Source organism: Protopterus annectens, chromosome 14.part0 (genome assembly GCF_019279795.1).
Source record: "Protopterus annectens isolate FY-2018-M chromosome 14.part0, PAN1.0, whole genome shotgun sequence".
NCBI classification, from domain to species: Eukaryota; Metazoa; Chordata; order Ceratodontiformes; family Protopteridae; genus Protopterus; species Protopterus annectens.
Genome location: NC_056748.1, coordinates 404168393 through 404190898, shown reverse-complemented (window position 1 = coordinate 404190898; position 22506 = coordinate 404168393). Strand labels below are relative to the sequence as shown.

Genomic DNA, 22506 nt, shown 5'->3' with positions numbered 1-22506 from the left:
ATGTCATTCTTAAACAATAGGGAGTCTGTTGGCTGCAGCTCCCAACTCATGTGGTTATACTAACCATTGTATCTGTGATACCAGGAATGACCACCTTCCCCACATATATCACTATATCTTCCACACCTTTCTTCCAATACTTCCCATCATGTGATCTCTAAAAGGCCATCTGCAGGAGTTGCATGTTAACTTCCACCATCCCCCTGTGTTTTGAAGATCTCTCCATCAAGTGACATTGAATGGATTTTTCTTGGTTTTGGCTAGTTCTACAATATATTATATTATATTATATAATATTTTTGAGTTTGAGTTTTCTTATTTTGTTCTACAACATGTACTTTCTCAGTGACTGTGGTGTTAAACTGAGTGTGTTAGGTTTGAGCATAGCCTTGTAGCTAAGTTTCTGAGATATGAAATGTATTTGCCTTTCAACACAAAAAAAGAGGAAGAGAGCAGGTGCTGTAAATGGGGACATTCCAACAGTTACCCTTTGCTGAAGTTTCCTTGCAGATCAGTAAAATGTCGTGTCTACATCCTTTATGTAGTAGCAGTTCAAGTCGATACGAATGGTGAGTAAAATGAGTTTCTGTGGGGTCATTTCCAAATTTTGTTTAGATGCTGCAGATCACATTTTTATTCTGTCCTGGAAAAGGTTACAGAGCCTTTGAGTACAGTTAGATCAAAAGAAGGCAGAAAAAAAGTTGTGTTCTGACGACGAGTAAAAATGGCCGTGGTGGTGGTCTGAAGTTTTTACTCGTTGTACTTTATTATTTGTCTTCATCATCTTCAGTGAGATTTGGAAGTTTTTTACTTCAGTGTTCTGACAATAGGCCCCTGTCACATGAACAGTGTCCATCTCTGGAGGCCTTTGTTCATCTAGTGATTTGCATACCACAGAGTTGGCTGAAGGATCAGAGAGCTGTCCACATTCAGGAGGAAAATGTGAGTATGAGGAGATGCGGTGGTGACCTCTGCTGTAAACTGGGGAGCTCATGATAGTTCACTTCTTTATAAATACTTTTAAGGACTCAAACATGCATGTTCATGGTTATGGTGATATACCCAAGGGAAATGTTCTGCCTTCTTATGTTAGTTCATAACCTGTGATTAGTGAAGATGCCTAGCTTGTTCTTGTAGAGTGGTAGTCCCTGGGAGTCTTTCTGTCCTTCAAAACTTTATTTCCTGACAGTCTATCAATGCTCACAGAATTAAAAAAAGTCCTATTTTGGAAGCAAGAGTTTTTGCTGACTAAGCTGCTGCAGTTAGGAATGTCGCTCAACATCCAGCAACCGTATGCTTAAAATTAAGTTCAGGGTGCAGGAATTGTGGTGTTTGTGTGCTTTGAATTGTTGACTTTCAGCTGTCTGTGCTACAAGTACTGAGAAGCATTTTATTAGGCTATAATAACACATTTTTCAGTTTAATGCTGGGGTCAGTGGGAATGAAGAGTTTTCTGTATTTTTTGGAAACAGATTAAAAAGGAAAATAGAAAAGATCAGCCTGTCTCAGTTATCTACGTTAGGCAGTATAATTCTGAATATGTTACATTGACTTGGTCGTGCAAGACTGACTGTGGTTAATTAGCACCCCAGGTTATGTTTGCAAATGGGCATGGGCCAGTGTATTGGTAGCAACAGCAGGAAGTAAGAAAGAGGAATACAACTAAAAAATGTATGTGCAGTTTCCTGTTAGAAGGGATATTCTTCCATTACCATTATTTCAGCTGAGGGGTGGTGGGGGTTGTTGTTCCTTTACTTCAGTCTTTGGAAAGTGACACTTCCTGTCTGTTAAGTGAGGATGTAGGCCTTGAAGACTGGATACCCCAAGTTTGCTTAATGTTTAAGGTGAGGCATGTGGGATTGTGGAATGTTAATGCTCATAATGCAAATTATTTTCCACTGTGTACTGCAAAGTAAGACTTTTACAATATAACAATCAAAACGTCAGAGCATTTAAAAAGGAATTAATTTATATTGGAGGAGTTCATTCTTATCTCATACAACCAGAAAGGCAGATAAGTTTCTAACTGATCAGGAAATAAGGTATTATTTTGTTTGAGTAGATAGACAATGTACTGATGTTTTCATTCATTAGCACCCTTATATGTCTCTTGGGCCGCAGTACCAAAGTGACTTATTTTAGTTGCCATGGCAATAAAAAATGAAGCAGTTATACAAGAAGAAAGACTAAATATTAAGTCAAGTAGTAAGTAATACTTCACATTCCCCTCAATATGTAACGCAACTTTACATAACATTAGAGAAAAGTTCTTTATACTGGCTTTACTAAATATTCATGCTGGTACACACAATTTTTAAACTGGGTTTTATTGTTGTTGTATTGCTTCTGAATCATATGAGGAGACAAGTGTTACTGTTTATTTCAGAGACTTAATCACTTTATGTAGTCTGAATATAAAATATACCACAAAAAGTATGCCATTTTTGTTTCTGACCTTGATTCTGAAATAATAGTAGGATATGTATTGTCTTTTTTTATTTTTTTTGCAGAAAGTGTCCAGGTGCTTGGATGTCTAGCAGATTTTAAGTATTGTAAGGCTTCTTATGCATTTCACAGAGCATGCTGGAGCTGAGTACTTTGTGTTCGCATGCACTGCTCTTGTGGTAGCCTTTTGTCTAAGCATGAACATAGAAAAGTATCATATAGAATAAGTCTTAGTTAACTGAAATTTACTCTTCATTTCTCAGACTAATGCCCTAGCTCTCCATAAATACATAACTCTTTCCTGGTTTTATTAATTATAGTAAGTTGTTACCAAATGGATACAGCAGTTTTGCAGTGAAAAGTTTCTTGCTGTTTTATTTTGCTGAAATGAGAACACTGAGAACCTGCTTTTGAGAAGATTAAATACATTCTGAAAAAACACAGTAGACCGACTTTATAGCTACTGAACTTGTTAGCATAAGTACTTGCTGTTAACAGGAGATTAGAATAACAGAAGTGTCAAGCCTGACACTCCTGTTTAAACTGGATTTAACTGATTTTGATTTTACGTGAACTCCTTATCCATTGTACCCCAACAGAGTTAAGAAGTAATAATAGAAAGGTATTATCAGTACAGAAAATAAGAAGCTTTGTGTGCGGTTCCTTATTCTGAATGCTCTACAAAACCTAGATAAATGTAAAAGGCAAGCCGGATGTTAGAATGCACCATATGTTGACCTTAAGAAGGATTGTTTTAACACATTCAGATGTCTTTACTTGAAATTGTACATATTCACTCATACTCTGCTAACACCTACCTATGGTCATATTCATGCAGGCCATTCACAATTCTGCAGTGTTGAGCGACTCATTGTTTCACACCCACCCACCACCCATCCATGTAAAAAACTAAGGGGTTGATTTGTGTTTCAGAATAATGAATGAGCCCTGATAATATAGCAATGCAACTCAGTTATGTGAAGTCTAAGTTAAAATTGGTTTTAGGCAGCAAGATATGGCCATTAAAATGTCTTTATTAGAAATGTGTACAGAGTAGTGTATGTGTCCATATACCAGTCTAGTTGCTGCTGTATACATATTGACTGCTTTGTATTGTTGAACATCTAGAATCAGAATAATTATGAAACTGACCACTTTAAATATTTTTCATAAGATTATGTAATGCTAAATTTCCATTTTCTTAAATCATGTGTCTCTTCCTGAACATTGTCCCAGCTATTATCGCTGTTTATATTGTACACAATCCAGCCTTCTGGACTATCTGTTTACCAGCTGAAGTAAACCAAACTGTCTAGGAGTATATTGTCATTGTACATTTATTCCATATTACTTCCTACATATCCTTAGGATTTTCTTTCTAGACAGTAGCCAAAAGACCACAGACCTGATAAGTAACTATTGGGCAAAATGTTATTTCATAGAGTTTGCTGCAGTTGTTTGCCCTTGCCCCAGTGTATGTGGCAAATGTAAGTGCAATGACTTTAGTATTGGTTACATTATAGGTTCATAGGTTGGTACTAGGCTATCAGCCCTAGGGCCTATACAAGCCCAGCCATAACAATTCCCTGGCTTTTTCTTCCCACACTATTTACTTCCCTGGACCCCTGTCTAGCAGGGCAACTGACGTGATCCCCAGGGTGAATTTCCTTTCTCCCATCCAATCGTCAAGGTTCCTTTTGAAGAGGACCAAAGAGGCACTCTGCTTGACATGTATGGGCAATCTATTCCAGAGTCTGGGGAGTCTCTGGGTCAGGAACCTATCCCTCCAGCATGTTTTGTTTATTGTGATGACAAGGTTTAGATCCCTGGAGCGTGTGGCTCTGAGGGATTGGGATTTCTTTAAGTGTAGCATGTCCAACAGCTCTGGGTTTGACATGGCCTTGTATGTTAAGCAAAGATCGCCTCTGAGTAGACGATATGCAACAGAGTATAGCTGGAGTTTTTTAAGGCGGTCAGCGTAGGGCATCTGCTTTAGGCCTGTGATTCTTTTAGTGAGATATTTCTGTGGCCTTTCCAGTTGTTGCAGATGTCTTGAGAGGTACATACCAAACGGGGCATTGTATTCTATAATGAGTCTAATGAGGGATGAGTACAGCGGGACAATGACCTCCTTTTTTCTGGATGAAAAGCCCTTAGTGATGAGGTGTGCCACATAGAAGGATTTCCTGACTGTTGTGGCAATGTGGTTATCGAAGGTGAGACCACTGTCCACCTGTGTCCCTAAGTCATGGACTGAGGAAGGCTTAATCTCTGGCAGAAGGGGATGTTTTCAAAAACTTTAACAGTCACAGTTATTGTGGTCATCATGTTTTCCATGCTGATGTTTTTCACCATGACCATCAACCTCGTCACTTACTCAAGCAGGGGAAGTAAGACTCGGGAATTGCATGCTTTTATGCAGCAGGGAGACTAGGTATTTTATTTTCTGTCCATACCATCTCTTTTTGACTGGCAGTCACAGTTTAAAGCCTGATAATCTCTGCTGCTTTCCTTCATTGATGATTGTGCTCAGCCATAGAAATCCACCTTTCCTCTGTCAAGCCATGCCTGGATTGGGTGCCCTTAGAATGCTTGATTTACCCATGCTCTGCCTTTTTACTTGACATATATACCTGTGGGTCAACTCACAGATGTTACTGCTGCAGTATAATTTGATCAATTCTGAGATCACTGGCTGTTTACGGAAGACAGTTTTCTGCATGCAGTTCTCCACAATCTTGCATTTAAAACACTTGTCTCTTGATGTACTGCCCCTGTACAACTGTATGTTCATTGCTCATTCGTTGCCTTATTACGTCTAGTTGAAAACATTACGGTTAGATAACAAAAGCCAAGTAACTAGGGAGTAAGAAGAGGGGAACCTGTAATTCATCATCACACAGAAAACAGATGTGAGCAAGACTGCTTTAATAGCCATTTACCATAGAAAATACAATGGTATAAGTGCTAGAAGCCTGTGCTTTGAAGATGTTTAATATATATTTTTTTCAGTGGGGTGGAGTCTGTTACCATTTTTTAACCAGGATCTGATTTATAGCCGTCTTGTACTGGGATACCCCTGTGGATGCCACAGGTCATATTATGCCCCATAACCAAGCAAGCAAAGGCAAATATGTTAAAGATTTTGACATCATGTCAGTACTCCAGACCCTTTGGGAAAACACTGTAGAAAAATTGCATTTATAGAACTTTCTGAAGACATCAGCGTAGGTCAGGTTGCAGCACAGTGACTGCCACATACATACTTTATAAACAACATCCTACAAATCGTGAGCAAAGGTGCGATTACAAGTGCAGAATTACTTGAATTCACTATACTCTTTTTTTTTACTCATTAATTATAGCAGGTATTGGCTCCAGCTACCTTTCCTGGTTCAATAACTTCCTTAGGAACAGGCAGTCCACAGTAAAAACTGCAAGATCTCATCTCCTGCTTCCTCACACAACATCAAAGGAGTACCATAAGGTTCTATTCTCTCACTACTGCTTTTCTATTTTTTCATAAATAGTCTTCCAGCTATAATCTTCCCCAAATTCCCTGTTATTCTTCATGCAGATGTGATGGATGTCTGTAGATCCAACTGTTCCCGCACTTCAGTTAAAAGGCAACTTGAAAAAAAAAATCTAACTTTCCTTTTTAGCAGCTCACAAATAAACTAATTTATAACCTCAAAAAATGCTAAAGCCATGATCTTTAGTACTAAGCCTAAATGTTGTATTACTCTACAGAATTGGTCCATAATACATAACCAACAGGACCATGCTGAAACAGCACCATGCTTCAAATATCTGTGCATCTTATTAGACCAGTCTGTAAACTTCCTATATTATGTCAATACCAACAAGTCAAGGTTAACTCTTATTCTGGTTAAAAATCACATTTCTTTTGTCCAGAGTGCTGAAATGCTACTGAGAGAGGAATATTACTTGCTCATTTCGAGTATGGCCTTCCTGTTATTGCAAATGCATCAAAGAAAAATCTGCCTGGCATACAAACTATAACAATCCATATCTGCAGGTTTATTACCTTAGCACCGTCCAAAGAGAACACCACTGTGCGGTCATTCTCAAGGTGTACAAAATGTGTGCACATCCCTTAGACGATCTTGCATACAAACTAATACACGGTGAAACATTCCTCCATTTTGTCAGCGGACTCAGCAAAAGTACTACTAATTATAACCTTAGAGGTTGTGCTTTACATAACACAAGTTCTTGATATTGGTACTGCAACCTTGGGAATCTCACCCAAATGATGAGAGACAGTGATCTGATCAGTAAGTTTAGGAAAAAAGTTAATAAAATACTTGCACACAAATGTCATTCCACCCACAAGCATAACCTAATAGCAGTCCCCTTCTTCCACATACTCTTATCCACTACTCCTAGCTTAATACAGTTTCCCTCACCTCCTCCATAACTGCCCTCTTACCTTACCTTGGTACTCCACCTCTCCCATGTTCATCAGGCCCCCTCCCCTTTTAAAACACATGTACATACATTAAATACTGCTGTGTTGTAAAGCATTATGTTTGATTTTCATCAATTTCTGTTATTTTTCCAAGCTGAGTCTGAAAATGGTCCATCTGCATTGGTGTTCTACCATGGTTAACAATGAACAATAACTTAATTGTCCCTTTTACCTTATGCTTTGTATTTTTGATCTGTAGCACCCCATCTTGTGTAACTAAAGGTACTTTTGTGATCCCCAATTTTTTGTTATATGTTAGTTTGCGTTCCCCATTGGAGTTTAATGATATACAGAAAAGAGCTATCACTCCAACTCCTCCTCTTCCTTGCCCGTGATGACTTACCTTCTTAAGATAAGAATGAAGGTAGGTACTTAGGTGGTTAAATAAAGGCAGACTTAGATCTTTGTATCTGCAGCAGTAACAATTTTGTAATCAAAAATCTTACATTGGCATGGAATAATTCTATGAATAAGTATCTCAGTTTTGTGCCTCCTAGCTTCACAACTCATCTTGAAAGTTATTCTCTAAACTTAGACACACACACACACACACACACATATGTGGGTCTCATTCATGTGGTTGAATGACACATGGATTTGAAGCTGGTGAACTGGTTAATTGTTAGAGTAATGTGTTTTTAGAAAAAAAGTAAGAGAATATGTATGACTTAGATTAATATAACAAATGATGTTATGTGATCCTATCTCGCCTACATTCTGACTGATGGGATCGGCTCCGACTCGGCACGCTTATGCCAAAGAGCGAAGTCTCTTATTGGCTGAGCTTACTATATCCCAGGATGCACCACTACCAGTCCCCCAGATCTCGTTTGCCGCTAACTAGCAAAGACGTGGTCTCGAGCTGGCTGAGCTAAGTAGTGTTTTTCACTAACTTTTTCTGTCAGGAAATTTCTATTTCTATAACAAAAAGCTGTTTTAACGGCTATACCGTACTTTTTGTGTGTGATTGGGTATTTTTGTGGAAAATTTGTGTGTGATTGTAGGCCCCCCTTGAACTGAAGGGCCTTTCCCTGTCAGTAAATTTAATTTCAAATCCTTAGGGATTCTAGGATCCCCTTTAGTTTTTTTCTGTAGTTGTCGGACTGTCAACCTTAATCGGCAACCGTGAGCTAATCATTGTAGTGACAGTCAATTTATAAACAGTGTGTTTTTCTGTGTTACTGAATTTGTTGCTATAATGTCTCAGGCTCCTAGGCCTTCGGGCTTTAAGAAGTGCACTAAGTGCAACTTTAAAATGTCAATCACAGATGACCACTCTCTCTGTGTTTATTGTTTGGGCGCTAAACATTTGCAGGAGTCCTGCAGCGTGTGTCACGCGTTTTCCTCGAGGGTCCTCCAAGAGAGGAAAAATAAACTTATTTTGAAAGGCCTTATAAAACCCTCCTTTGAAGAAGCATTAGCGTCCTCTCCTTCTCCTGCTAAAAAGAAAAGGGCGTCGGCTCCGACCAGTCCGTCGGACCCGAGCGCCAAAAGACATAGGCAAGCTTCTCCTTCGGCTCCACGGACTTCGGAGCCGAGGGCGGAATGGTCTGCCTCGATGCCTCCAGTCTCGACTCCTCTGGGTTCGGAGCCGACGGCTGGGGCATCGAGAGGCGGGTCACCTTCATCGGCTCCACTGATCTCGGAGCCGATGAAGGTTGTCCGCTCAGACACTTCCTCCTCGGCGCCGAAGTCCTCTTCGGCACCGATGGAAATGGGCTTGTGCTCTCCTTCGGCGCCGATAGTTATCGAGTCGCCTCGGAGCCGGTCCCCTAGTCCCTTGGAGCCGTTGGAGAGACCTACTCGAACCCGTTCGGTCTCCTCCAGGTCATCGGGGATGTCAGATTCGGACATAGACTGGGTGCTCCAAAGACTGTTCCAGTCCCCAGTCTTTCAAAAATTTGTTTCGGCTCCAACCCAATTGGCTTTGGAGCCGATAGCCCACTCCATTGCCATTCCTCCTCCGACCGCTTCAGCTCCGTCAGAGCAGGTGCTGATGGAGCCAGTGGAGATCCTAGGGTCGGCTCCGACCCTTACTCCAACCCCGGCCTTCGGGTCCGAGTTTAGCACACGGACTTCTTCGGCCGGACCCGGGGGTGACGTTTCGGGACCTATGCTGTCGGTTCCGAGCCTCCCTCTCGGTGCTTCGGCCGCGGGACTTCCGTCTGCTATCATGGCTCGGGACCGGACACTCCCAGGATTCTGGGGTCCGGCTTTCAGAGCTATGAGGAGTGCCTTGGCCAAGTCTTCTTCGGCCATCTCTACGGCTTTACCGGCACCTTCCCTGGGCATGGAGACTGGGTCTTTGGCAGTTCCCCTGTCTCTAGGCAGCGGAGCCCGGGCCTGAGGTTACCCCCACTGGGGTTCCCTCCTCCTGAGGGTTCTTCGAAGTTGTCTTCGGAAGAGCCCCCAAGGAAGAGATCGTGCAAGAGGAAGCACGTGGACTCCCCCGACGAGTCTCTTACATCGGACACTGATCTTGATGATGCGGAGGGGTCCCCAAAGTCGTCCTCGGATGATGTCTCATTTGCAGACATTCTAGAAATCCTTAAGCAACGAGGCAGCTGGAATTCCAAACCCCCCTCCGTTGATGAGTCAGTGTTTCTCAAGGCCTTCGGGGCTCAGCCCTCCGCCTCCTGGGTGTCTCCGCCCTTCGACGAGCTCCTGGATTTGGTTTGTCGGAGGGCGTGCGAACACCCAGATACTGTGGAACCAGTGCCTTCTCACCCTAACAAATTTTTGTCTGCCCCACCCGAGAAGGAGTTCTTGACGAAAGGCGTGGCTGTAAATGCCATGGTGGTGGCATCTGCTACCCAGCAGGACGTGACAGAGGCTTCAACGTCCGTCCATCCTCCTAATAAGGAGTCTAGGAGCATGGACCGGTACGGGAAGCGCACCCTGACTTCAGCGGCCTTTACTCTGAGGTCCCTGAATTATTTGGCACATTTCACCAGACTACAGAGGGATCTGGTCAAGGAGCTCTCAGACTCCCTCTCAGGTAACCTACCTGAGCAGCTAGCCCAGTTGGTTAGCTCTCAGTTGGCTATCCTTACCTCGATTTCTAACTCGTCCATGAGGCTCATTTCATATGCAGCTGAAGGGGCGGGCAGAGCGGCAGGCACAGGCGTGGCTCTACGGAGACAAGCCTGGCTCCGTTTGTGTCATTTCGCGGAGGCCTTCAAGTCTTCCTTTGCCGACGCTCCCTTTGATGGGTCCTCTTTGTTTGGACCCAAGGTAAAAGACACTCTTACCCGCTGTGAGCAGGAGGGAAAGACTTTATCTGCCATAAGAGCACGTTATTCCACTCCCTTTCGGCCTTATCCCAAGGCTAAAAGAGGAGGGAAGATGTGGTTCTGCAAATCACAGAAATTCTTTCCCCAACAGCAGGAAGATTCCCCTTCCAGAGGCAGAGGACGGGGAAATTATTCTGGGAGACGCCGTCCCAGAGGCGGCAGAGGCCCCTGCAACAATGGAGACCGCGAGTCCTTTCGTGGCTCTTCAGCCTCCCACACTCCATGAGGGATTGCCCGGCTGTGCTGCTCCAGAGCCAGTCGGGTGCCGTTTTGCCAAGCACCTAAAAGCCTGGGAGTCTATTACTCAGGACAGATGGGTGCTTCGGATTATTGCCGGAGGTTACACCATTCCCTTCACACACTCACCCCCACCGTCCAAAAAAATCCCGGACCCACCACACAGTCAAAGGGAAATTGCAGCCGTAGAAGCTTCAAAGCTGCTGAAAAAAGGAGTCATCCAACCGGTCCCCAAAGACCAGATCGGATCCGGAAACTACTCAAGGTTCTTTTTAGTGCCAAAAAAGACAGGGGACCTGAGACCCATATTGGATCTCAGCAAACTAAACCAGTCCGTCATGAAGTCCAAATTCCGGATGGTCACCTTACAATCCATTCTCCCATTGTTGGAGAAAGATGTTTGGATGTGCTCCATAGATCTCAAGGACGCCTATTATCACATACCGATACATCAGGCGTCCAGGAGGTATCTGCACTTCAGCCTGGGAGACGGTCATTTCCAATTCTGTGCTCTGCCCTTTGGTCTCACCACAGCCCCCAGGGTGTTCACCAAGTGTTTGGCAGTAGTGACTGCTCACCTGAGGAGTCTCGGATTCCAAGTGTTTCCCTATCTGGACGACTGACTCCTGACTGCCACCACCAGGCATCTACTACTAGAGAACCTACAAGCCACCATCTCCCTGGGTGCTTCCCTGGGAATTACATTCAACTGGTCAAAGTCTGTCTTGCTGCCTTCTCAGCGCATAAGATACATAGGAGCAGAGATAGACTCAAAATTGATGCGAATCTTCCTTCCTACCGAAAGGATACAAACATTACAAGGTCAAGTCCGAGCCCTGCTTCTAAGATCCAAAGCCCCAGCCAGGTTGGTCCTGCAACTTTTAGGTTCAATGTCTGCCACGGTTCTCCTAGTTCCTCTGGCAAGATTGCACATGAGAATTCTTCAGTGGCTGTTATCGACACAATGGTCCTTTCAGGATCTCCCCCTCAATCATCACATACTGATTACAGAAACGTGCAAACGGGACCTCCGCTGGTGGCTTCAGCCATCCAATCTGAATCAGGGAAGACCTTTTGTTATGCCCCCTCCGGTAGCCACCTTGACGACGGATGCCTCCCAGACGGGGTGGGGGGGGCATTGTCTGGGCAGGTCAGTTCAGGGTTCTTGGCTTCCAAACGAAACCTTTCTCCATATCAATGTGTTGGAAATGAGGGCTGTACTTCTGTCCCTACAAGCTCTCCACAACTTTCTCCCTCAAGGCATTATCGCTATCCACACAGACAACATGTCGGTGGTTTGGTATTTAAACAAACAAGGAGGGACCAGATCTTACCCCCTTTGCAGAGAGGCCATGAGGGTGTGGGAATGGGCAGTGGCTACCAACCGCTTCCTGGTAGCGACCCACATTCCAGGAAAATCCAATGTATTGGCAGACAGACTGAGCAGGACTATTCTTTCTCCTCACGAGTGGTCCCTGAACGAAACTGTAGCAGCTCAGATTTTCAAAAGATGGGGGATTCCGTGCTGTGACCTGTTTGCAACACCACAAAACACGAAGTGCAAAAGGTTCTTTTCCTTGACCCCGTCAAGGGGAAGCAGCTACGGATGCTCTAGTCCAACCTTGGCCAACAGGACTGCTTTACGCTTTCCCTCCAGTTCCACTCCTTCCCAAAGTCATCCAGAAAGCTTCCCAATTGGGGTCCACAATGATTCTAATTGCTCCATTGGCCTCGTCAGGTATGGTTCCCCTACCTACAGAAATATGCTCTGGACGGTCCCTGGTTTTTGGATCTAACTCCGGACCTTCTGATTCATCAGTCGGGACAACAGCACCAGTCCCTTCACACTTTGAAATTAGCAGCTTGGCTCCTCCACTTCCGACCTTAGTCAGAAATCACACCTTGGACCCTGAAGTTATTCACATTTTATCTTCAGCCCACAAACCCACCACTAAGAAATTGTATCACAGTAAGTGGAAGAGGTTTGCTATCTGGGTTCAACTCAGAGGCTTAGACCCTATTACTGCCCCGATACCAGAGGTCTTGAAATTTTTAACATCCTTGTTTAATCAAGGATCTTCAGTCTCTACTATTAAGGTCCAACTAGCAGCTATCTCCAAATTTCACGAATCCATAGACCCACCTTTGATGAGTAGCAGATTATGTAAAACTTTCATGAAAGGTGCTGTGCTTTTAAGACCCCCAGTTTTTCATCCTGTGCCTCCGTGGGATCTTGATTTGGTACTTAGTGCCTTAACATCTCCTCCCTTTGAACCGGCTGCTACATGTGAGTTGAAATATCTGTCTTGGAAAACTGCCTTCTTAATTGCAATTACCTCTGCAAGAAGAGTTTCAGAACTTCAAGCCCTATCTATCAAACCACCGTACTTGGTTTTTCACAAGGATAGAGTATCACTTAGGCCTAACCCATCCTTTGTTCCAAAAGTTTGTTCTAATCTCTGTCTCCAACAATCTCTAGAACTACCATTTTTCTTTCCAAAATTTTCAAACAAAGCAGAATACACCTTGCATAAGTTGGATGTTCACAGGCAATTGCGCTTCTATCTAGACAGGACTCAACAGATTCGAAAGACAGACCAATTGTTTGTGTCCTTTTCAGATAATAAACTGGGTAAAACCATCACTAAAGCGACTATTGCCAAATGGATTAGAGATTGCATAACTCAGGCTTATTCCTCTTCAAGTAAGCAACTTACAACATCTGTCAAAGCTCACTCTACTAGAGCTATGGCTACCTCTATTGCATTTCATTCCAAGCTCGCTATTTCTGAGATTTGTGCTGCGGCTACTTGGTCCAACCTGCATACTTTCATTTCCCACTATAAATTGGATGTGGCATCTAAAGGGCGAGCATCATTTGGTTCCACGGTACTCAGGAGTGTTTTCCAGTGAGCCACCCAGGATTCAGGTGCTAGGACGCTGTCCCATCAGTCAGAATGTAGGCGAGATAGGATCACATAACATCTTTTAGTTATGTACTCACCATAACTTCAGATGTTTGGGATCCATCTCGCCTACATTCCTAATACCCACCCTCCTTCCCCCTGCCTTGGAGATCAGAAGAGATTGAACGGTTTTGAGCTCTACTGTTTTTATCTTGTTTCATCTGACGATGTTATATAAGCAGTGCGTGCATGTGTGCATGTATGCGGACAAACTAGATCTGGGGGACTGGTAGTGGTGCATCCTGGGATATAGTAAGCTCAGCCAATAAGAGACTTCGCTCTTTGGCATAAGCGTGCCGAGTCGGAGCCGAGGGATCGGCTCCGAACCCATCAGTCAGAATGTAGGCGAGATGGATCCCAAACATCTGAAGTTATGGTGAGTACATAACTAAAAGTTTTGCAGTGTTAAGATCATGGTAAATGTCTGAAGTGTCTATATAATGTATGATGGCATTGCGTGTGGTGTTATTTTTGACCTGGCTGTTCTTTAAGACCCATATAGACATCCATTAATGGAGTATCAATGGCTTGTGATCTGATTGCAGCATAAGTAACAATTTAAACATACCCCCCTCCCCCTAGAGAATCCATGTTAGCATTCATTTTGCAGTTTTTGGAGGTTACACTCTGATTGTAGTGTATGTAATAGTATTGGCCTTGGCTTCTTGCATAACCCAAGTTAGCACCCATTCCAGATTTTCAACCTTCACACTAATTTTCTCTGTTTTGTCATTTATCACATTGGTTATTAAAACATTAAACTGTGTTTCAATTTGTTGTTTATTGATGGGTTTGTGATTTATTTTATTTTCAGCTACTAGTTGTGTTTTCTATGAAAACATACAGACCCATATGTGTGCATGGGTGCATGTTTTTGTGTCTGTGTGTGTTCTGCTTTGTCCTTTTAACATTTCTGAATGGATTTATCCTTTTCATCTTCATCATTACCAAAAATGGAAAACATGCAAAAATAAAACATACTTGTGTCTGTGTGTGTGTGTCTATAGGTATATATTTAAGACATCAAGTCACAGGTAGAAAGAGACAGGGACTGTGGCCTAAGAAACATGGACATCTGGAAAGTAGGGTTGCCAGCTGTATAGAATTAAGGGACATGGTCATTGACATTTAAGAGCACAAGAATATGTTTGATTGAGCACAGTAATAATATTGTTCGACAATCCCCTTGAGGGGAGGTTAATGCCCACTTCAATTCTGCATGCATTTTGCTTTCACGTCCATGTCCAGAATTTTTGACATGAAAACTTGGCAACCTTACTGGAAAGTTATAATAGTAAATAGTCTCTAAACACTTGATTTGTGGAATTATGTGTCATCCCATTACAGGATTTCTGTTTTTGATAATCTATGAAGCTGATGTCATCATGAAATTGTGTTGGACTTTACTTTTTTAGGTCTATTTAAAGCTGTGAGCAACTCATGCACTTTACTTTTTAGGTCTATTTAAGGCTGTGAGCAACTCATGCATCATCTTGTTCTGTGGATGTTACTAAATACAATGGTACATGAACATCATATTGTTTATTTTCCTATGGAATTCCCCACGTCTGCTCATAATGCTGTCTTATGTCATGCTATTTGACCTAATGTTATTTTAAATGGCTTCTGATCCTTATCACAGGTTATGGACTGTTCAACTAATTCATCAGCATTTGAGCTATCCCTGTAGTATAGCACTCTGTAAATTATAAGGGATGTAAGCAATTTAGTGGATAAAACAGGCAAAGAAAGAAATTGTGCAACTAATGTGGATAGACTGACAAAACAGCTTAAAAATGACGATTGCTGAGACTGAGCTCTTGCCTTCCCTTTGCTGCATTCTTTTCAGCTCATTCTTGGCACGATATACATAGTTTTGATAGGCAAACAAGGCTATTGTTTCATTCGGTTTTCCTTGGCCCTGTTACTCCTCTGACTGCATATGGTTAATTTAGAGAGAGAGAACCTTGGTCATGTTAATATTTGCTAGGGGACCAAAAAAAAAAAAATCTGAGGAGGTTAGTAGTCTGAAGAAACATTGTGTTGGCATTACTGCTTTGTAAATTCAGCTCTAGAAGGACATATTTAATATTATTCATAGAAGATCATAATCTTCTTTTCAGCCATTCAAGCAATCTCATTTTGAAGCGAATTATAAAATGTTTGGTGCCAAGATTTTAACTTCCATTAGAATCTGTTTTGTTCCAGCATAGGTAGAATTTTACAGCTGAGATAAGTGATGCATGCTTGGTGAAACTGTTGAATGCACATTAGCTCATTCCTAAACAATTGGACACTTTTTTTCCCAGACTGTCATGCTCATGTTAATCTTTTTCTCTTAATAAAATGGTGCATGTCGTTGCAGAGTGAGGAATGGAATAAAACAGTGACACACACAGTCTAAGTATTTTCATACTATACTGCAGTGTCACTCTGATTTTAATTCTGCTTTAAACTTTTAATTTAGTGGCTTGTACTAATATAGTGTTGCAAAACCTTTCCCTTTTATTGAGTATAGGAGGTCACGTATGTATTTATTTGTTTATTGTTTTAAACGCAGGTTAAAGATTACTTGCAGCATAGCAGGGACTGTAGCATTTAGCAGATGGTTATCTAAAATATCAAAAATAATGTACCTAAAAGGAAAGCTGTAAATGTATCCCAGAACGAAATCCACTTAGTACTGCAGATTTGTTAAGGAATAACTAGTCTATGTAAGGGAGAAAAGCAAGGCAAGGTCTGTGATGCAGTAAAGCAAGTAAACAATAGTGAGATAAGTTAAAAGTGAAAAGCTGAAACTGCATACACCACCACCATCATAAAAAGCAAGGTAAAGGTGCTTCCAAAGGCCTTACTGAGAGGCATAGGACACAATATTTAGGCAATGTCAAGAAAGAATAAAAGAGCAGTTAGTAACCACACAGGGTCCCATGAATAAAAATTCATTATATCTGTAACTCTGTTCCTCCATGCCTTCCATAACCATTTCTTTCAGTAATGTTTCACCCTGAATAGAGCTGTATCACCTCTTAGACTCCAGAAGTTTGTGCCTGCCTGAAATTAATTAGATCTGCTATTGGCCACATATTTATTCATCCCTGCATCTTTTGTAAGTGTAATTTGTTCAAAAGTTCTGCTGATTGGCAGAGTAGTTATTATTGTATTACTTCAATTATACATTACTCTAATTTATATTTTGCAATGGGCATACCTGAGGATGGTCCTTGCTTCCAGCCCACCCATAAAAATGTGATACTTTGTTGCATTATATTACATATGCTTTAGGTAAGAAAGGCAGATCAGACAGCCTTACTCCTTCTTGTAACTGCATAATTCTTACAATTGTAATAGGTGATGTTACGTGTTTAGTAAACGATGAGTCAGCAAGTTTTGATCACATGACTTTTTGACTGTGTAAAAGACATTTTTTAATTTAATATTTTTTCTGATGAAGTTATGTTATATACATAAAGGTGTGGGTAGTGCTGAACAAATAAGTAAAACAGTTCTGAAGAAGTTAACATTTTTATTTCTTTGACTGTTACCTCTTTGCTTCAGGAATCTCTCCCCTTGAAAATATACCCCAGCATCCATTTGCTACTGCCCTTTCATTCCACTCCTGATTGTCCAGTCCGGGTGTGATCAACCTATCTTTTTCCTTCTCTGTTGCCATCAGTTCTGCTTCCTCAAGCTTACTGGGACTGTTATGATCCAAGTGCAGTAGTTTACATTTCTTTTTGCATTGAACCTCAGCTGCTACCTTTTTCCTCTGTTGTTTAGCCTTTCCTAATACTTCCTAGACTCTTCTCTCTATTTTTCACTGCTTCACTTCTCTTTTGTGTCATCAGCACAAAATTTGATCATGTGCTGTCTTCCATCAAATAAGTCTGAGACAATCATACTAAATAGTACTGGACCCAGAACAGACCTCTTTCCCAATTCCTGACATTGTCCTGTCACCACAACCATCTTTGCCCTACACTTCATTCATACAGTAATCCCATTCCTCAGTCTTGATCCTACTCCTAAACCCTTCAGTTTTCTTTTCACCCTTCATGTGGGACTACAACAGAGGCCTTGCGTTACTCATTTATCGAGTTCACATGTGGGACTACAACAGAGGCCTTACTTTACTCATTTATCGAATTCACATGTGGGGACTACATCAGAGGCCTTGCTTTACTCATTTATTGAATTCACATGTGGGACTACAACAGAGGCCTTGCTTTACTCATTTATCGAATTCACATGTGGGACCACATCAGAGGCCTTGCTTTACTCATTTATTGAATTCACATGTGGGACTACATCAGAGGCCTTGCTTTACTCATTTATTGAATTCACATGTGGGACTACAACAGAGGCCTTGCTTTACTCATTTATCAAATTCACATGTAGGACCACATCAGAGGCCTTGCTTTACTCATTTATCAAATTCACATGTGGGACTACATCAGAGGCCTTGCTTTACTCATTTATCGAATTCACATGTGGGACTACAACAGAGGCCTTGCTCCACTCACTTTTCTAATTCACCTGTAACCCAATCATAAAACTGAATCAGACTTTACTGACCGCTGTTCTGATGATTCTTGTCCTCTACAAATGGTATCAATCTTCCTTTCAGGATTGCATCCACAACTTTTTTTTTCTGCCACTGTCATTAAGACAAGTCAGTAGTTACTTAGAAATTTTCTGTATCCTACCCCCTGCCCCCTTTTAAAAGTGTGCAGAGTGTACCACACTTACTCCGTTCCATTTCTCAAGTTGTTCTCCAGTAGCTGCTGATATCATAAAGCTTTGCCTTGGTGCTCTTTCAACATACTGCTCAGATTTCTCTGGATCCTAGAAGGCAGCCCATCTGGTCCTTGTGTTTTATCTCTAAAAGAGCAAACATCTCTCTCTCTCTCTCTCTCTCTGCACTTTTATCCTAATATCTTTCTATGATTCTCCATGATGCCCTGCCTCTATCCCAGTATGACACACACCACCTCATTTCCTTTGTATAGATCGAACAAATGGTAATTCAGTAATTCTGCTTGTTCATAGCCTTTTCTGATCTACCTCCCTGTACATTCTTTCTACTCTTGATCTCATCTGCTTACTTTCTGTTAACTTTAGCTTTGGAGATTTTAACTTCTCCCCTCTTTGCTTTTCCTTTACCACCACTTGTAGGCCCTAATTTTTTATCTAATAATTGCCCTCATATCCCTATGTAGCCACATTTATCATCTCCTCATTTTGCCTTTTTGTGTCTAAGCCAATCTCCTGTCCTGTCCTGTAAAAAGTGTAAGCTTGTCAGTATGTTTATTCTGAATAAATTCTTGCGCACCCTATTTTGCATCACGCCATTGATTGTTTATTATATGCAGATTGCAGGACAAGAAATTTAGTTTGTTATACATTCTGTGAGATGTGCTATGTGTTCTATATTGGAAAAATGAATAGATGTTTTAAGGACAGGATCCTTGAACATCTTAATGACATCAAACGTGGGAAGCAGAGCAATGCTCTTACTTTATATGTACTCGAATCTCGTCAGCAGCATACATTTAATTTTTTTGTTTTAGAAGTAATCCATTTAGGCTTAAGAGGATGTCATGTATGAGATAAGACTGAGTTGAAGGAACAGAGTTGGATTTTAGAACTACAGTCTTATAAGGTACCAGGAACTGCGGTGGTGGTGCTGCTGTAGTGTTGTCGCCTCACAGTAAGACGTTGTCCTGTTCAGTTCTCAGCTAGATCGTCTTCTGTGTGGAGACATGCGTGAATGGGCATGCCTTCGTTGAAGGTTGTGCGTCAGGGATGGCAACTCGGCATGTAAAATTCTACTGCCAATCATTAGCGGACCGGAGTTCCGCTGTGGTGACCCCTAACTGGGAAAAGTCGAAAGACACACAAGAAGTCTTATAAGGTACCAGGATTAAATAATATGGTTTTATTAAAACCTGCCTTAAAAGCGCAATCACTTCCTCATTAGGTTATTATGGATTGTTTTAGAATATGTAATTGTATATACTTGCAGCAATGGCTCAGGATTATTCTGTAGTTTGTTAGATGTATTAAGTTTATACCTGTTTTAGATGACTGTAATGTGTTGGAACCTGCCTCAAGTGCAAGATTTATTAAGTTTTTATGGACTGTCTTTCTGTATTTATATATGTTGTGAGGGTAGAAAAGGAGTGTGTATTCTACTAAATGCAGTAAATACATTTGTTTTAGATGCATCCACTTTACTTTTTATGAGACCTGCTTTCTTATTTATAGTTTTAGTTTTCTTATAGTAGTGATTATTTTGTTTTCGAATTATTCGCTGTTTTTATCTTAAAATAATTGATTTCTAATTATGTCAGCGGGAGGTTGTGCCTGCTTTTTTATGGCATGTCACATGTGGATGTGTTATAGGAATGTGTTCTTAAGGTTTTATGCAGTTGTGTGGTCGATAATTCTATGAACTTATGGAATTCGGCCATTGGAAGATAATTAAGAGGAATGTTGTTATAATTTTGCAGCACTGTTTTGTAAGTAGTTTGAATCTGTTAGTTTGTCAAGGAAAAGTAGTGAGTTCTAAGTTGACACTGTTAATTGCTTTCATTGTACTGTAGGGTAGGTGTTAATGATATGTGTTATAAATGCTTAGATGTGTATGTGTGTTAGTAGATCTCAAGAAGCAGTTCATTGCTGTGAAAACACTCACCATTGCTCATTATTATCTACAGTGCACTGTTTTAATTTGGTTCTAATGGAGTTTCTGTGACTGCCTTACCGTTGCTGTGTTAGTTGCTGGATTTTTTCTTTGTGTCTGCCTTACCATTACTGTATTAGTTGCTGGATTTTTAAGAGGAATGTTGTTATAATTTTGCAGCACTGTTTTGTAAGTAGTTTGAATCTGTTAGTTTGTCAAGGAAAAGTAGCGAGTTCTAAGTTGACACTGTTAATTGCTTTCATTGTACTGTAGGGTAGGTGTTAGTGATATGTGTTATAAATGCTTAGATGTGCATGTGTGTTTCTAGGTCTGAAGAAGCAGTTCATTGCTGTGAAAGCACTCACCATTGCTCATTATTATCTACAGTGCACTGTTTTAATTTGGTTCTAATGGAGTTTCTGTGACTGCCTTACCGTTGCTGTGTTAGTTGCTGGATTTTTTCTTTGTGACTGCCTTACCATTGCTGTATTAGTTGCTGGATTTTTTCTTTGATATGATTTGTATTCAAAGCGACTTTTACTTGACAGCTTGCAGTTTATTTCTTGTAGATTGTGAAAGTGTTTGCTCCCTGAGAAACTTAGCAGGAAGAAAAAGTTTTACCTTTTTCTTTACCTCAAGTGGAATGTCATACAATGGCATTGATGCAAGGGATGGAACTGCAGACCAGAATTAACCATAACATGGAACTCTCTCTCCATTCTACGGTCTCTGATAAACTGCAGTGTGTAGCAATAACACAGAGAAATCAGATATTCTTGATCTTTGTTCTCCTGTCTGCTAAAATACATCCAGCTTGCAAGAAAACTGTTCCTACCACTGAAAACAGCATGAGTGCCTGTCTTTCAGTGAATACATTCACACCTGCTTGCTTTCCTATCTTATTCTTTGAATTGCTTGGTATATGTTGACCTCAGATAAAATAACCTCATAATTTTGTAGTATCATTTTGTAAAATTCAAAAATAAAAACAGGAAAAACTAGTAGTCCAAAAACTTTGTTGATGAGCTCAGTCACAGTAATTTCCAAAAATCTTGAAATCCATGTAGTGTTCGAAAGCAACAAGCCTTTATTCATCACAGCCAAGTCAAGTGATCCTGAGTAACAAAAAAAAACCATAAAAACTTAGAAAAGCAATTGTATTGGTGATGCTGAAACTAGACAGATTCCTGTGCTTGTTCATCTTTTATATTTTGTAAAATTCAATGCCAAGCTAAATGATTAATCTGATAATGCTTCCATAATGCAATTACCAGCACAGATATTTTAAATATGTTTAACATTCTCTCTTTATTGTAGCATTACCACTTTTCTGGCAAGTCCACAAATGATGATGATGAATTTTCAATAGACATATTTTAGCAGAATGGGTAGATTGTCTGTCATCAGAAATTTGGGTCTTTTTATTTTCTAATGATGTTTTTTACCTATTGCATGATGACCATCAGCTGTTACTTCCTCAGGAAGATACTGAGGGATATGTGGATACATCCATAATCCGCCATTAATAGTTAATTAGCACCTGCACTTCTTCATGGTTCTGTGCTGACTCTCCCATGATGTATCCATGCTTCTGCACATATGCTAGGTGTGTATGTGAGCTCCTGCGACTAGCTTGGAATGCCAAACCGATATACCCCAGCCCTTCACCTACTTTTCTTGTGCAAGCCTCTGCTCACATGGGAGCAGTTTGCTGTACCAGTGCCACTATCTTCATCCCTGTAGCATGGGTGATTCAGCTTAAGCCTGTCAGTCCCACTCTCTGATGACTGGCTATTCCAGCATCTCAGCTGATAGCTGAACTGTGTCTGTTTGTATCACTGTCAGAAGTTCAACCCTTTACTAGGGTTGCCACCTTTTCAAATGGTCATAGTGGGACATTTTCAGAACACACATCAGATTTTACAGGCCGGCACAAACCTGCAGTCAGTACAAAGGATAGAACTTTACATTTTTGCCTAAATAAAAGCATATTATTGTAGTAGTTTAGTTGCTTATCCTGTTTCTTTTAACATGTAAGTATTTTAGATACAGAAATAACTATTTTATGCAACTATTACATTAAATATGGGACATAATTATGTCCTACAATCTCAGAAAATTTGGCATTTTTACAATTTTTGGTCAGGACACAACTGCCCAAAGAGGGACTGTCCCTTGCAAAGTGGGACAGGTGGTAACCCTACCCTTTACCCACAGAGATGGGCTAATTGCTGTCACCCTGAATGCACGAAGATTTAGCCTGAAGCATTGTTCTGTGCAGTAAAGGCTGGGAGACAGACACAGTACAGTCAACTGATGGAAATTCAAACCTTCCTTTACATATATATTGTTTCTAATTGTTAAGAGCTGAGTAGCCATTGTCACTGT

At 41.1% G+C, this 22506-nt stretch overlaps 1 protein-coding gene across 1 annotated transcript in view; it reads left to right on the top strand.

The window, feature by feature from the left end:
• The window catches only part of DOCK1 (dedicator of cytokinesis 1), a gene marked incomplete in the record, with an annotated part of 4741214 nt that overhangs the window by 4672809 nt on the left and 45899 nt on the right, over positions 1 to 22506 (top strand).